The sequence below is a fragment of the Poecilia latipinna genome, unplaced genomic scaffold (assembly GCF_001443285.1).
Source record: "Poecilia latipinna isolate Pla-1442-1.1 unplaced genomic scaffold, P_latipinna-1.0 Scaffold228, whole genome shotgun sequence".
In the NCBI taxonomy this organism is placed as follows: Eukaryota; Metazoa; Chordata; class Actinopteri; order Cyprinodontiformes; family Poeciliidae; genus Poecilia; species Poecilia latipinna.
In genome coordinates, this window is record NW_015112844.1 from 364,427 (window position 1) to 381,933 (window position 17,507).

General features: G+C 38.3%; 1 long non-coding RNA gene across 1 annotated transcript; it reads left to right on the forward strand.

The window, feature by feature from the left end:
* Positions 1–2,066: 2,066 nt before the first annotated feature.
* On the forward strand, positions 2,067–5,160 carry LOC106947186 (uncharacterized). The gene is made up of 2 exons (XR_001424933.1): positions 2,067–2,371; positions 4,795–5,160. It is a non-coding gene; the product is annotated as an uncharacterized LOC106947186 (long non-coding RNA).
* Positions 5,161–17,507: the final 12,347 nt, after the last annotated feature.

A 17,507-nucleotide genomic window follows, 5' to 3' on the forward strand; every position in this document is an offset into this window, starting at 1 on the left:
AGAGCCGTCCTTATTGGGTATTCTCATTGGATGACCTGCAGTCATCATCAAAATTCACCAGGGCCTATAACTTAGCTGAGTCGCTCTGCAGATAAGAGACTGCCAGCCAAACTGAAGATGTATTAACGTCAGAGGAGAGAAATATATATCTTGCCATTTTCAAACTGCAGACAGCTTTTTACTTTCTTCCTCTTCCTGCTATCCCCCTCTTTTTTTTCTTCGACACAGAGAAGTAATTAATCTGCAACAGCGACACGGACCAGTGGCTTTGCCTCGTGGATGGCGAAAAAAGGCCTGATTTTTCATAAACTAAAAAGTTAATAAGGAGCAGAACATTTAAAATTCCATTATCAGGGTGAAGTGTGTGTGTGTGTGTGTGTGTGTGTGTGTGTGTGTGTGTGCGTGTGCGTGTTCCTAACCGCCACCTTTGCTCCGGACTCCCAGGATGCAAATGACCAAAACTGTTGAAGGGCTTAAAATAAAGTGCTTTCCAAGATAGTGAGCCTCGGCCACAGTTTGCTTAATAGGGGCAGCTGAGTGGTTTTTGATAGAGGGCAAAACAGATAACTACAGGAATGTGATGCAGAAATGGTCACATCTAGAAGAATTCGGACAAATTCACTGGATCATTGCTTCTCTAGTGATGTGGCATTAGGCGTGGGTTGGTACGAAACAGTCTTGTGTAAAACACATAACACGGCTTATAGTGCCTTCCCAAAAACTAATAAAAATAAAATGTTATCTGCTTGCATTTCAATTAAAAAAAAAACAAAAAAACTTCATCCCAAAATGAAATTAGATGTTATAACTCATACCATCAAAGTATCTCCAAAGAGTCATTGTAGATGATGATGTGGACAGGAAGGAAGGATCTCCAGTAGCAGTCAGTCTTGCAGTGAATCTAAAGAGGATTCTGACTGAAGACTCTTTCTATGATTGTTATGACACAGTTCCATTTCCACAATAATATTCCACAACATTACTGTATTATGTTATTTGGTGCATTTGATATTTTCTACTCATTCCGTCAGGCGTCTCAACTACTGGATTAGCAATAGAAACAAGTTACGGTTGAGTTTCACATGCATAATCTAATAATCATAATCTTATGATACTGTTCAACATATATACATGTTGATCCAGTCAATATGTTTTATCGTTGACTTGACTTCCATGAATCCTCTGGGATCCGGGGTAAAGCATGGTTATATTGGTCGCACTGCAAAAACATAAAATCTTACCAAGGATTTTATTTTTGTGTGTCTACTTTCTATTACAAATATCTATGTGCACTTGAAACAGGGCTAAATTAACTTACAAACAAGATTCCATCAAGATATATCAGCTCAGGTAACGTCAATAATTCTGGAATATTAATAAAAAGTATTTCAAGTGTGCTAAGATATTTGCACTGGAAACAAGACAAAAATACTTATGATTAGTCAGGCAGTCTGCTAAGGTAGGAAGTCAGCTACAGTCATGTCAGATTCACATATTTCATATTTTAGGTCTCGAAAACTCAAAAATCTCTCAAATATTAAGCATTAGTCATTCACAGTAAGTCTTAATTAATTCACAAAGCAGACGAGTGAATTTAAGCCCTGTAGCAGTGAAACACTAGACTGTGCCAGAGAAAACTCTGGTCTCTCTGGCAGGTTCTCTGGTATCTCATTAAATGATACGGAAAAAAATGGTTTTGACATTTTTTTCCCCAAAAACTTGATGCTTGTTTTTAAATTCTGATCATAAAACTAAATGTAGAATGCAATGTATTGAAAATACAGTGTGTGAAGGTTAATACCTAAAAGTGTGTGCCCTGAGTCAGGGTCAGTCTACCATCACGTATCTGTGCCTGCAGCAGCCCTGCCTCGTGTTGGCCGTTACACTCCTCTGCCTCCAGACATGTGATACCCACATAAACAAGAAACACACACTTTCACTTCACACACACGTACAGCCGGCAGCCAACTGCCCATGACATGAACACTACCGCGGGCTCACTGGGCGCCACTTAAAGGCTCCCACTTTGAAACTGACACTCCACTTGGCAGTGGCGCCAAACAAAAGACAGTTTGTGTGCAACTGTGTGCATGTGATGTGTGTGTGTGTGTGTGTGTGTGTGTGTGATACTGAATGCCTGTGGATGTCCCAAAATTTCTCAACAAAAGCTGCACTAAGATTCTGCCAGCTCTTCTCAACCTTGATCTTCCTTTTATTTGTCCCACAGGAAACTTTTCCCAACCCCGTCGCTGGAAGTTCCGATGTCTATTTCTGGAGTTCGTCCACTTCGCCCCAAGACGCGACCTTTCCCCACTTCCTTTCATCCACCAAATGCGAGCGTGAATGTGTGCAAGCATGTCTGGGTGGAAAGGTAAGGAGGTGTGCTGTGATGACACAGTTAAATCTAGCATGTCACCACATTCATGGCAGATTACCAGGCGTGCTTTTAGAGCCAACTTCTTCTGGCAGATGCAAAAACAAGGACGCGTCGCCCTGTAGGTGAATGTAATAATAGAAACAGTATGGCTGTGAAACCAAATTAGGACATCACACTGGGACTGGGAGGATAATGTTAGAATCTGCTGCAGTAGAAATATAACTGAGAGAAATAGCTTTTTGTTGTTTTATGCCAACAGAGATTCATTGAATGACGGTTTAAGGAAACCGAAAACAAACTCATCTATTAGATGTTTCACATCAACTAATAAAATGTGATAAAATACTTAAAGTTTAGCGGAAATTGATCAACATTTCACTGTTTTCTTGCTGATTATCAAGTTATTTAAATAGCTTTTAATCTTTTCATTTTCATATCATTTGGTGTTCCACAAGGTTTAATATCAAGACCTATTTATTTACTGGGTTTAAAGGTTAAAGGTTGATAGATTCGTTGATGATACTCATAGAAGGACGTGACAGACAAGTATGTAAAATAAAATTATATCTATCCGTGGTGTTGAATTACAATATTTTTTCTTTAAAATACTTTCAGAATACACAGTGAAACTTTAGGAAATGCTTAAAATATATAAATAGAATTATTAAAAATACAGAAAAGACCAACTAGACTAATAAATAAAATATGCTGAACCAATTACTGGTTCAGTCCTGTGCTTTCTAGACACTATGTTGAGTTAAGAATTAGACTATTCTTAATTGTGCTAATATGTTATGAAATAAGACAGCGGCACGATGATGATTTCCAAAAACATTTAAAGTATAAAATAATCAAAGATTAAAGTGGCTTTAATTATTTGAGACATCAAATGTTTGTTTTGGAAAAACAGAAAAATAAGCCTTTGGGCTTCAGTCTGTTCATGACTGTGGGGAAAATATTGTGTGGGATTATTTTGAACAACTAAAATGCTTTTGATTTTAGTTTTTTGTTCTTTGCCTAAAATGTAACTATAACCATAATATTGCATTACATCATAATTCTGTCTGTTAAGATGATTCAGCTTTAATGTCATACTGGTTATTTTATTAATCCATTCCCACAGTCAGTGTCTGGCCGTCTCTTCAGGCTGCTGATATTCTTTATCTGCAGCCTGAAATAAACAAGAGACCGATGGCCTAATCTGATTTGTGAATGATGAAAAACAGTCTTGAAAATAATAAACTCAGATAGTGCTTAAAACACCACAGTTTGCTAAAATATATTGAGATGGAGAGTAACAGGAAGGTGGTAAAAAGTGCAAATGTGAAATCAATTTTCCGACATTGTAGTTGATCATTGTGTGATTGATGACAGCGTAACTTTTATCACTGACAAACTTTAATTAGAAGCTTGATTTGAATAACTAATAAGAAGCACATACAGTATGTGTCCATATGTTTGCAGTATGGACACATACTGCAAACATGGTAGCATAAGCTGCTGTTTAACACATTGTTTCATGTTTTTTGGGGGATTTCTTTTTGATAAATTATCACAATAAAATTACAGACTTTTGATTGAGAAGAACATCAAGACAATTTTGGTTTCTGCAGCTTTCTGTGGAGTCTTTGCAGCCACATATATGACAGCAGTACTGTCATATATGACAGTACTGCTGTCATATATATCTTTACAACTTAAGTAAATATATTAAAAAAGATAATTTTCTCACTGCATGATGCTAAAATGCAAAAACACAAAAGCTTACCAAGCATATCTTTCAAGTGCAAATGTCTCAGAACACTTGAAATAAGGCAAAACTGACTTGCAAGTAACTTTTCAGCAACATAAAGATGCTTGTTTGAAGTTAGTAATTCTTGAATATTGATGTAAGAAGTATCAGTTCTATTGGGATTTGTGTTCACTTATAACATGGGAATAATGTCTAGTTGAAAGAAAAAAATATCTTCCAATAAAACCAGTAATTTTTAGTCCATATTCAAGAATTATTGACTTAAAACAAGATCCTGTATCTTGCTGAGAAGCTACTTGCAAGTTAGTTTTGTCTTATTTCAAGTGTGCAAAGATATTTGAACTAGAAACTAAACAGAAAATATTCAATAAGATTTTGTGTCTTTGCAGAGTACTGCCACTATATTTGACATTTGCAGTAGTTTTGAAAGCCGTAGCTTTTAAGTTCTCTGTGATCAGTTAAACACCCTTATCCATTCTTTGGCCCCTCTTTGAGTCCGATGCCCCTTTGTAGCCATTTATAACTTGTACAGTAAAGACCCACACATTTAACCACACACACACAAACACACGATGGTGGGAGACAGCTGTTCAGGAGATCATGACACAGCGGCATGTGGCATCTTGTGGGGCGGCATGTTAACACCTGTTTACACCGTTTCCAGGCGGGACAGAAAGGCGGACACAGCACAATGAGGCAGAGGATGAAGACAGGCAAAAAGCACATTTTGATGTTGCTTGGCTGGGGTTGAAGACACTGTGTGGTGCATTACGGTGCAGTCTTTCATGTGTAAGAAGCCAACAGTGGAAAGCCATTCAGGTGCACTGGGGAAGCATGCAGTGCTAATCCAAAGAAAGCTGTGTGTCCTTAGCCACATAGACTATGCATGAGAGTTGAAGGAATTAAATGAAAATGTACGTTGTAAGTTCAGTGTTTATAGTGAAGAGGCCACTGCAGTGGACAGCTATCTAAAAGCCTTTTTTGTGCTTCTTTTGGATTTTTATGTCAAAAATGCACACTGACCACTGGAGTGGACTCTAGTGCCTCATACAATACAATATTGCAAGTGCAAGAACATTTTTGTTAAACCCAATATGGCAGATGAAAAATCATGCCGACCAACTCAGGAATATCCAAGACCCGTCTTCTTCTGTAGAGGACATGTAAACACTAAAGACTAACAATACTGGTGTATTTTCCAAATAACAACTTTGTAATTGGAGAAAATTAAAAATGATCACCTAGAGAAAACCTAGAATTTCTTTCGCCACCTTTTTTTGTGGCTTAAGAAAATCAAAAACAATTTCCTTTATGTCCTGAAAAAAACCTGGACATAAAGGATCATAATTCATGCATGAAAGGGCCAGTTTAGTAAAACTTATCCCCTTGTTCTACACTATTTACGATTGGTTGCTGGAGGAGACGAGTCTGAGGTTTTAAATGTTACCCATCTCTAACACTTAGCCATGATGTTTCTCTACTGTTGATCTATTTGCTACATGCAGCTAAGAGCCATTTCACATGTCCAAATCTAAATGTTGGAGACCAAAATAGTGTCTCCTTTTTTCATTGCATTCAATATAAATCTCATACTCAGCCTCTAGAAGCACTTGTGGATTGGAGGACAACTTGTTATGAAGAAGAGAGGCTCTCTTGTTCACACATACACCCACATGTTCACATATAAATCTATATGTAGAGTACATACTCCAGCATACACAAGCAGGTCACGCTGCTCCGTGCTCAAATGTCACAGAGGCAGAAACGGTCGCTGCTTTCAAGTCCCTCACTCTGGGCCCCCACCGCACGTCAAAAACGAAACTTCAAAGCAGGGCCTGACGACCCCCCCGCCACCAACACCATCCCTCCCGCTGCCAATCCTCCATGACACATGTCTTACCCCTCCCGGGTAAACACAGCAGAGGAGAAACTAAAGATGGACGGGGGAAAGAAAGAGGTAGTGATGGAAAGATGGCGAGAGAGACGGAGAGCTCACACTGTCGGCACACAGAAAGACAAGGCTGATTGCTTTGAGGCAATCTGTCGGCCAACCTTGACATTTCCCCAGCGCTTGGTCAAGATCATCGTTGTGACTCATGGGTTCAGTCCCCATCCTGGCCAATTGAAACAAAGGTTTCAGAAAATGCACACTTCAAAATGGTAGAAGTCTTTAAATTAAACCATTATGCATGTTGATTTTGTTGTTAGCTGCTGAAAGTAACTAAAAAGTTTCTACTGCAAACATCTTAGGACACTTGAATTAAGACAAACTAACTTAAAGTAACTTTTTAGCAAGTTATAGAATATTCTTTAAGGCCAATAATGCCGTTTTATTGAAAAAAAGCACTAATCCCACTGGCAGATTTTTTTCCAATTACAGAAGATGTTTTACCCACGTTATAAGTGAAATGGTCTGCCAGTGGAACTAGTACTTTTTTTAAATAAAAATATGTTTTTACATATTTATTATAATTGTCACTATGGTGCACAATGTGAAAAAAACTGAGCTCCTCTGCCTTCTCTCACTGCTCCCAGAACTGACTGCAGAAATGCAGTTTGGTCAGAAACAACCAATCAGAGCTAGGAGAAGCAATCAAGCTTGTGTACTTGATGCTCACACTCTCCCTGAGCCTTTCATGAATGCTAAGGCTAGTTAGCATGGTTTCTCCTTCATAAGCACATTTAGCAACGCTTTCACATGTTTGATTGACAGCGTTAACACGCTCCTCCTGGCTCTGATTGGCTGTTCTTCACTGGGAGTTTTGCATATCTTTACACAGAAACAATAGCACTAGGAGTATTCAATAGATTATCCGTCACTACATGGTTAGAATTTTAAAAATATATAAAAAGCAGATTTTTCATAAAAGCTACATACTGTAGCTTTAAGAGGAAACTTCTGAGCTTTAAAGTTTCTTTTTACTGTTGTGAAGTCTTATGGAAAACAATAACTTGGTGTTATTCATGTCATCTTGACACTAATATTTAACATCACTTACAACCAGCAACCAAGGGGCTGAGTGAAGCTTCCACACGCACATAAATTCCCACTGAATCCTAATCAGCAGCTGTGCTGAGCGGTAAGTCTTGCTTCCGTTATTGATTGTCCGCCCAAGTTTGTTTGTCTGTGGGTGCCGGTGGGAACCCCCCTGGAGTCCAGGGAGTCAATGAGACTGTAGCACTGAAAGACTATCAGCCCAGCAGCAGCAATTAGCCCTGGGACTCAGAGCAGCATGTCTCTGATGGTCAGTACAAGTGCCGCAGACACAGAAACACAAGTACACAAGACAAAGCGAGTGTGAGGAAAGCCTCTGCTCATTAAAAAGCAGAATCGGAGGCCCCCCGACAGGTACAGGAGAAAAGGAGAAACAAAAGCAGCAGGCTGCCACTTTAAATACATAATACCTGGATTTGATTTCGTGTGGGTTGCAGGAACACATGTACAGATGGATGAATGTGTGTTTGTGCAAACACAAACATGAGGCTTCAAATTTAGCCCACAGGGCCAGGTTGCCAGAAAGGTGTGAGTCATTTACTGTTACAAATGGTGAGGACAAAAATCACAAGAAGGTTGTGTGGAAGGTGAAGATCCAGGATGAGAGCAACAGGAAGAGAGAGAGAGAGAAATAAGAGGGAGTTTGTATTTGTTTAGGTTTTTTTAGGCTGCTCCTTTGGTAAATGCTATGGGCGCGATCAAATGTGATTTGAAGCAACAAAGTGACCTTTTCAGTCATATGAAACTAAAGCTGGCTGTTTGCTTGTGGGTGGATAACATCACTGCAGTATCACACTAAAAATGGAGAACATGTTTGAAGACACTGTGGATTTACACACCTCTGCTAACTAGCAGGGTATTTTTAAAAAAAATAAAAAAAATGTCCAGAACCTTTCTGCCTTTAACATGACAATAATGTACAATTCAACTAAAAAATCAAATCTTTTACCGACTGAGGGCTGCAGGAAAGTGCACACACTTAAATTAATATAATAACTTATTTTCAGCATTTAGTTTTCTTACCTGGCTTTTGGGGAAACTAAAAGTTATGTTCTCTTATGAGATTTTCTCAATTTTTTTCTCATTTGGATCTTTTAGCTAAAGCAAATGCTTTTGGAAATATTGTTTTTTTTTCCCAATTTGAGAAAAACAGGAGCAACAGTATTACTAAAACTGAACATGTCTGCATCATTGATGAAGAGTTAAGACTCAGAGGCAGACAGTAAGACTGAAGGAGCTTTGGGAGCTTTTGAGTAGTACTGACTGCATGTGACTTAGTGGGGTTGACAGACAGACTCCTTTTCTTCTACAAACATCCCCAAACATGTGTTTTTGGTCTGATGAAATCAAGCCTTCAGTTTTGGGCTGCAATTAACTGCAGGTCTGGCACAGAAACACTGGGCTTCACCCAAAGGACATCGTCCTTACGGTTAAACGTCGTGATGGCAGTTTCATGCTGTCAACCTTTTTGTGAAGTTGAATGAAATGATTAAGATTTGTTCGTATCAGTTAGCTGTGTTCTCAGATTTTTAAGCATGTGGTTGGTGTTTTTGAAGCTCCAGAGCTAAATCTGCCAGAACAAAGAGCAGTGTGCACAGTTGCAGCTGATTAGCAAGTCTTTAATTTGAATTTTAAAGGTTAAACATCCCATTAAAAAGTGGTTAAAAATGTTCAAATCCTTTGGTATCATCTACATTTTTACATCACAGAGAAGTGGGATTTAATCAGGGCTGTGCATTTCTTTCAGGTATTTAATTCTCCAAACACTTTTTACACCCCGATTTCGCAAAATGGATCACAATGTGTGAGTTACAAGTGTATGTAATAAACTGCTGTGATAGTAGAAGAGATACATTTGTAAAGTTTGTAAATTGGTGCTAAAAATGATGACAAATAAAATGGACCAAAAACCAAATGGTCCAAGTGGACAGTAGTCTGTATTGGCAGATATTCAAATAAAGAATTGCAACACTGACTACAGAAGATACTCCATGACTGATGTTTAAGTGGCGTCCCCACTAAATTTAACGTCTGTGCAGCCGAATCGAGATGTGATTTGTTGTTTTGTGAAAATGTTAAACTTCACACAGATTTCAATTTTCTTTTCCAACAGGTTCCTGCTGCAGTTACTTCAAATTTCAAAAACTGCCATAAGCACACTGTGCACAAGACATCCTGATAATTCCTTTGTACTATTCCCGCCTTGCTTCCAACTGTGCTACAGGTGTACAGCACACCTGTAGGGACAAAATGTCCAAAAATCTGTCACCATGCTGCGTTTGCTCACTGCGATACCATTCAGAGACAAAAAAAACAGGTAAAAATATAAAAAAAAGGAGAATATTTTGACTTTCTTGGAGGTCATAATAAGATGAGCAAGACCGAAATAGGCAAATGATAAGTGAAGGGAAGAGGAGTGAGTCGGTCTTGCTATCTCCCCTGACAGCTGTTTCAATCTAACAAGCATGCAAGTATGCTCAATTCAAAGCACTGGTAGCAGAGAGCACGGTGTCAATTGAAATGATACCTAACACATGCAGGATGAAACAATTTTGCGGCTTCAAAGATAGTTCAAAAACGGGACAGAGGGAGCTATGAATTTTATGCGAACAGACACACATTGAAATATCCGACCGCACAGACACGCAGAGATGAAAAGAAGTTTATTTAGATACACGGCCGGGCCAGCAGTCTGAAATGTTGTGCTGAAGATGTTATTAATCACACATGGTGAGGAATTTTAGGATACAGAGAAAGCTAATTAAAATGAAGCTTTCAACTTGAACAGCAGAGGTCTACATGGCATGTGACAATTTAGCAACAGATGCTAATAAAGTCAAAATTATCTGCTTTGGTTCAAACTCTTTTTTTAAATATTTATTAATGCGAGTTTCTTCTTTAGCCAAACTAACTCCCTCAGAATCATTACCAAGTTTCTCTAGAGCTTCCTTGTTTACATAAGGAACAAAAACTTAATCTGTTTTTACATTCCCACTGAGAACCCATCATAATTACGTTCCTTTAAACAAGAAAAAGACCAATTAAATTTCCACACACTTTAAAAAAGTCCGAACAAGTTTTTTTTTTTTTTTAAAGAAGAAACAGCAGAAGTGGTTTGGTTTGTCTGACTAACCATCTGCATGTTAAACAACTCAGGCAGTTCTTAGTTGGCTCTCGGAATACACAGTGAATAAAAAGTATTCATACCCCTTGAACTCTTGTAATTTCTAATGCTACAAACACAAACCTTGATTTAAACTTTACATGGATTTCTCTAGGTTTGTGGATTCCCCAATGCTAACCTTGTACAGGTTAGCATCAGGCTATATAAAACATCTTTGTCACATTTTTTGCACAAAATCAAGATAAGATTTTAGTTGCTCAGTTCTACCTTTACTAACTCCTTTTAGAATGAGCTGGTTTAAGGCCTCTTGTCACTTTAAATCCAAATAAGTTGCTGCTGGCCACGCCCCTCAAATCAATGTTTACAATCGCATGTGAAAATGGCTTCAAACAAATTTGTAGTTACACAACCGTACATCTTTGAAAAGCAGAAGTAAAACCTTCTGCACAACCAACAAGAATTCAGCAAGTGGCTTCTGAATGGTAAGTCAACAACAAACACTTGTTTTTTCCAGCAGCCATTGTACAGCATATGGTAAAACCAGCTGACCAGATGTGCTGTAGTTCCTCTTGGGTTGCTAGGTGACAGACTGGGCTTTACTGGAGTTGTTAAGTAACGTTACATTCCAAAGGTTTTTGAGAGGCTCATTTTCCAGACACCAAAAGACATTAACTTATATCAAAAATGTTTGGGGGTATTTTTATTTTATTTTTTTAAGAAACCCAAATGGAAGTTCAAAAACATGCAAAATGTGAATTTTGCATCATAGGTCCCCTTTAAATTTATTTTTATTCAACCCAAATGTATATTTTCTGATAGACCTTTCTCCAAAGACAAAATAACTATGATAAAGTATCAGTTTTATATATAAAAAAATACAGAATCATTTATTTTCATCTTTTTTTGGCATTACAGCAATAAAACACTTCTTAAATTAGCTTTCAAATTTCCACAGGCCTTCTGTGATTGAGTTTGACATTCCTGTTATAACAGCTTTGAAACTAACTTTTTTAAAACTTGATATCCCTTGTTAGGCATAGCTACTGATTGAAAACAGAGTAAACAGACTGATGAAAAAGTGGAGAGGTGGAACAGCTCTGTGTTTGAAGAAGCTTAAGTGGATGTAGAGGAGACAGTCAGGAGCCTGTTCCAGTTTTAAAAGGTGAGGCAGCTAAATAAAGCTCAGATTAGGACTCTGCTCACTATCAATGTTTGCACCCTGTGATACTGTGATGGAAGTAGGCCAGAACCGGAGGAGGGAAGCCAGAGTCAATGACAGGAGCTGAGACTAGACACATCATGGAAAGAGCTCCTATTTTCTGGGCGTGCCACGGTATTCAGATGACCGGCGAATGAGCAGCGGTCATGAAGTCCGACTTAGCCAGCTAGCCGTGTGATCGTGTCTTGTCTAATCAGGAGCCACAGCATCTGCTCTTAGCTTCCAGTGATTACAGCTCAGCAGCCGAGCCTGACAATACGCAGGCGAAGTGTAATCAAGTCAGGGAGAGTGAGGCATAATCAGCATTTCTCCTCCAATCAGCCCCAAAATCGCTGTCTCTAATCTGCAGCCAGCCATTGATGGGTTTGATTGATAGGATGGATTTGTTATCTGGCTGTGGGGGTCTGCAGGGAGCAGAACAACAAGCAGGAGCAAGAGACACAGTCAGCTTATCAGCTATCGCTACATTTGTTACCGCACCCCCTTGTTGAGCAAGCAGAGCTTTTCCTCACGGGCTACAACTGCTGCTCCGCTCTCATTTATCATACAGAAGAATTAAATGTGGACACTTCAAAGTACTTCCACACACAAGGCTCCCCGGGGGCTTATGTTTTCTCCCTGTTTAAAAGGGAGAGGTCCTATCCATCACTGGTTGTTTGTGACGGAAACAGAAACCACAGCGAGCATTTCTTTTTAAGTGTGTGTTGGCAAAAGCCTGTGTGATATCCATGAAATAATGACTCGCATATGTGTGAACGTGTCTGAGATTTGTACGCGTCTCCTGCGCAGGGAGGATTAGTAGACAGAATAATGCTTCTTCAGCAAACAGAAGCCGTGACCGTAGCATCTTCTGCCTCCAGTTTTGATAAATCTAGCTCCTCTGCGTCAAAACACAAAGAAGAATCCTCACAAGCGTTCGCACAAATATGCTCATTTTAAACGAGCGCGTGATGAACGAGCTCCATTGATTTCCTGCATGAAGCCAAAACAATAGAGACCAAGACAAATGCCTGGCCTGTTTCAGATAACAAGGCAGCTTTAACAAGACGTGCCTCATTCTTTGTGAGCCCTGAAGAAACGGGGGAGACAGAAATCAAGAATTTAGAGGCGAGATATAATTTGGACCAGAGTAGCAAATAATTAAACGGCTGTTCATGAGGATGTGACAATATCTAAGTCGATTCCTTGTCACATTTAGTAGCTTTAAACTGACGTGAAAGTATCTGAGCAAAACCCCTTCTTCACCCATTAAATCCCCCTAAAACTAGAAACCTCGTGCTTTTGATAAACACTCCAAACACTCAGTTGTCAGTGGAATGGTGTAAATCAGACCTTAAAGCGAAAGGTTGATACAAAAACTCACACACAATCCAAGGTCATAAAACAAAGACTTGAATTTGGGGATAATGGGAAATATGATATATTTATATAATTGCCCCTTTTGCATCATGAATAAACTGAGATTTACAACAAAAGATAATTTTCAGGAACCACTGCCAGATTACTGATTACTGCCGTATCCTGTTAGGTCTGATGTAAAACTTTTAGACCTTAGCATGCCAGATAGTCCACTTCTGAATTGATAAAAACAATAAAATTGAAGGTTTTGGAGTGGCCTAGTCAAAGTTCAAACTTTCATTTGAATGAGATCCAGAGACATGATTTTAAATGGGCTTAAAAACCCTCTAAAGAGGCTGACTTAAAACTTCTGCATAGAAAAAGAGGCTGAATTTCTGTCTGGTGGTGTAAATTACTCATTAACGCTCAATGGCAGATGCTGCAGCCAAGTGTGGCACAACCAGTAATAAGGTTTTATGGGGTGAGGACCTTTTTTATACGTAGGGCCAGGTTTGTTTGGATACCTTTTAAACCCTAATAAAATTGAAACAAACAGATAAATAACTCTGCATGACGAAAATACAGTTTATAACTCTTTGTAATTTTACATAGGGATTGTGACAAAGAGCTTAAACGAACCTGAAAGTTTGGTTTAACTGCAAAATCAGTAATACTCTATGTCTTCATTGCACCATGAAGTGCCATTTATAACTTCTGTATGACAATGCAAGTCAAAGTCAGACATCCAGGTTCTGCTCAAGCACCTTCATCAGGCAGGCAGGCAACCCGAGTTTCAGTCGCAAACACGAGTCTGTGACAGCTCCATGACTAACTAAGAAATAAACACCAGAGGCAGCATTTCAAGACTTCTAAATCAACAAGTAATGCTCACCTTGAGCTATAAAGCAACAGAGAGACTCAGCAGCAGCAGAAGTCGATGAAGTGGGTCTGAGGCCCAGATACGGCTGCAGCAGAGGCTGAGAGGGTCTCTGTCCAGCTGCTAATGGGATGTTCTTGTTGTTGCCAGAGGATGACTCTCATCCTGTGTTCTGGACTACAGATCAAAGAGGGCCCGGCCTCTGCAGAGCTAGCAAGTCTGCATCCGTGGAGCAGAGTGAAGTAAAGAAAGAAAAAGAAAGAGCTGGAGCTTAAAATTGTCTTTGTTACACACTCCAAATAGAAAAAATATATGGAAAATCAAGAGGCGAAAACTAAAACAATACCTTATTTACAAAGACATCCAGGTTCTTTGTCAACTTAAAAAACTCAAATTCCACAAACTTGGGCAACTACCAGTCTGAAATAAAAACACGAGCATCATCCTTTTGATGTCCATTAATTGCTTTTTCTTGATATCCTCATTTCTAGTTTTGCAGTCCCAAAAATGTAAAGGTATGTGAATAGATTTTTTTCCTTACATGGTATCGTGAATCAACAATAAAAAATAGAAAACTAAACACCAAATCCACCAAAAAGAAAGAGATTTGATTTTAACACATTTTTCAATTAATATAAAATCAGGGTTCTACACCTAAGGAACAGTAACTGCATTTCCATTGACTGTGCAATTTGGAATTACGAAAATAAATTTGCTTAATCTAGAAAAAAAACCCACTTTTTTAAAAAAAGTAACGTTTGTGCTAGAATGAGATGGTTTGTCGGTTGCATCAAAATAAGTTTATTTCGCAAAACTGCCATGGAAACATTTATTCACATCACATGTGATCAACAACCAGATGTTGCTGCTGGAAAAGATGCAGGAAGTTGTTGGAGGATCAGGTTTTTGTGACTCATCGCAGGAAAAACTTATTCACTTGTGATTTTAATTATGTTTATTATTTAATGGAAAATTCACAATTGCAAATTGTTTTCTTTTTCCACATCAACACAATATCAAAAATGTTTTGTGCACAGATGTAATGGAAACTCAGGTTTTCATATAAACTATTAATCACAGAACACACAACATTGTTAAAACATCACAGAGAAAAAGTCAAATTATTCACCTCGGCTTTTTTCCTCCATGTTTAACGATCAGAGTGAACGTTGTGTCAGGTTTTTCCTTTGCAACATTTTTATTTCTACTATTAATATTATTGGAAAATTTAGCTTGTTCTATCAAAAAATTGAACAATGTTAATTTATTAGCTTATTTGTTTTTTTTTTGTTTTTTTTGGATAGCCAAAAATATCAAACCCACTTCAGACCTATAAACTTCTTACAACGGATAGAGGAAGAAAGAAAAGAAAGAAAAAATGAAAAATAGCTGTTATATGTTGTTAAAAATGTTATTTTTATGTGGCAGATAAGTTGTAAATAGGTGTAATAGTGTAATTTAAAGCCAGCAGGCCCAATAGTCATGACCTGCATACTGCTGATTCTCGCTAATTGAATCATTAATTGAAAATGGTATTTTGAAAATAATAGCAGTTTGGAGTTTAATCAGTGAGGCCATTCATTCTGTGAAACAACAGGGGTCTAACAGGTGGCCTTTATTAAAGGAAGAAACCAGCAACTCTTCTTCATGCTGGTTAAAGTTATTTCCACTCTAAAAAATATGAATAAAATGGATTCATTTGGACATTGTTATCAGCTAATAGGCTGACTGGAGAGGGGAAACTGATGAAGTAAGGCAGAAAATAATGTGTTGCTTAGCTGAAGTGACCTGAAATGCTGTAAAATGGAGAGAAAACATGAAGACATGGAGGAAAATAGAAAGCTGCTGAAAATGCAAAGACTCGGCCACATTACCTGCCCTTAAGGGAAATTATGCAACAATTTGTGGATGATGAAAATCAAGATTGTTCCTTTGGGTTCTGGGGGCTTCAGATGTTTTGTGTGGTTGTATAATAAACTATGAGGCATGACGGCTCAGGCATCATGGTATGGAGACATTACTCATACATACCAAGAATTAAGAATGAGTTTCAAGACACTAAACTAAGTCCTGGTGGTTTATATACCCCAGCATACCAATACTCAAGAAACACATTGGCTGCATGTAAATAAAAGCTATTATCAGAACATTTTAGCCAACAGAGTAAATATTATTCTTTTCTTTTCTGGTTTGGTGAACATGACAAGTAAAAGAGTTACAAGAAAAGATGAAAACCATCAAATAAATGAGATGCAGGTGAAATTACTTTTAAATCTTATCCTATTGAAAATAACAGAAAAGTGATGTGTTACGTTAACAATGAGTGTAATAGGTCTATTAAAAAAATCCTACAAAACAGAGGAGACAAAGCTTCACATATGTAGGATGGAAATGGTCAGAATAAAAGACGAAGAGGCGAAGACGCAGAGCCGTTAGAGAAAGTGAAGAGTCAAACCCAACACTGTTCAGGGTCAGCTGCGACGTAAAGCCAAAGCTTTTTGTCAGGTGATGTGGAATCAACCTTTTGAATCATGAGTGGCAGCTGGTCCAGAGATACAAACATGTTTGGGTGTCATGAATATCATAAGCCAAAAGACAACAGCTCCGTCTCCCTTCCTGCTTCAGGAAGGAAGCCTTTCCTCAGCGCACGTGACGACATCTCTGGTCCCAAAGTTCAACATTTTCCCTGGAAAACCTTTGACAAAAGGGCTGAAACTAAAAGAGAGGATTGTTTCGGAGAGTTGACTAATGTGCTCTACATGCAGGGCCTTGTGAGTGGGATGAAAGGCTGCTTTTGAAATGTCAGAGAAAATGTAGTGATGCATTCCCCTGATCACACACAGAAATCCTGCAGTGAGCTCCTGACAATCAGACGAATGCAAACAATGTATAAGACCCCTAAAATGAAACAACCATGCACACACACACACACACACACACACACACACACACACACACACACACACACACACACACACACACACACGCACAACAAAGAATAAAAGAGAGCAATGAATCTACAGTCATGTTTTTGGGCTATGGGAGGAAGCCATAGCCTGTGTTTGGACATAAAAACCCCATGAAGAAAAATCCCAGGCCAGGATTCAAACCCAGGACCTTCTTTCTGAACATCTATGGATAAAAATAAGAAAAAAAATGCATTTCTTTAATTCTGAATTGCATCACGGATGACTGGATAACAAATGGTTTTTGGTGAATATGATTTATGCCATTGCCAAACAGGTATGTGCTGTGGACAGCACAATTTTTATTCAAACAGAACTTAAAGATGCAGTTCGATGCTGTCAGCAATCCTAGTCACTAAGACAGAACGTGTCATTTATAAATCTATTTATTACATCAGAGCTGCAAAAAGTCTTTCTTTGGACTCTTTCATCACCAGTCTTGTAGGTTCGAGGGTTAAAGATAAAGGCATGCATTCAAACAGGTTATTTGATAATTATATTATTATTAGAAGACAAAGCTGATGGATAAATATCATTATATGAGGTCTAACAAGAAAAATGCAGAATTATAGCAGGAGAAACCAAGATTTACTGGCAGATTATATAATCTATAACAAGACATTTCCCCCATGTTAGAAGTGAAATAATCTGCCAGTGGAAATATATTTTAGGCTTTTTGACTTTAAACAAGCCGTTATTCTCTTGCTGAAAAGTTACACTTAAGTTAGTTTTGAGTTATTTCAAATGTACAAAAATATTTTCACTAGAAACTAGACCAAAAATACGTGTTATTTTTGCAGTGCACAGCCTGTGGTGAGTTGTAAACACAAAGAAATCTCTTTCCTGCAGGTAAAAAAC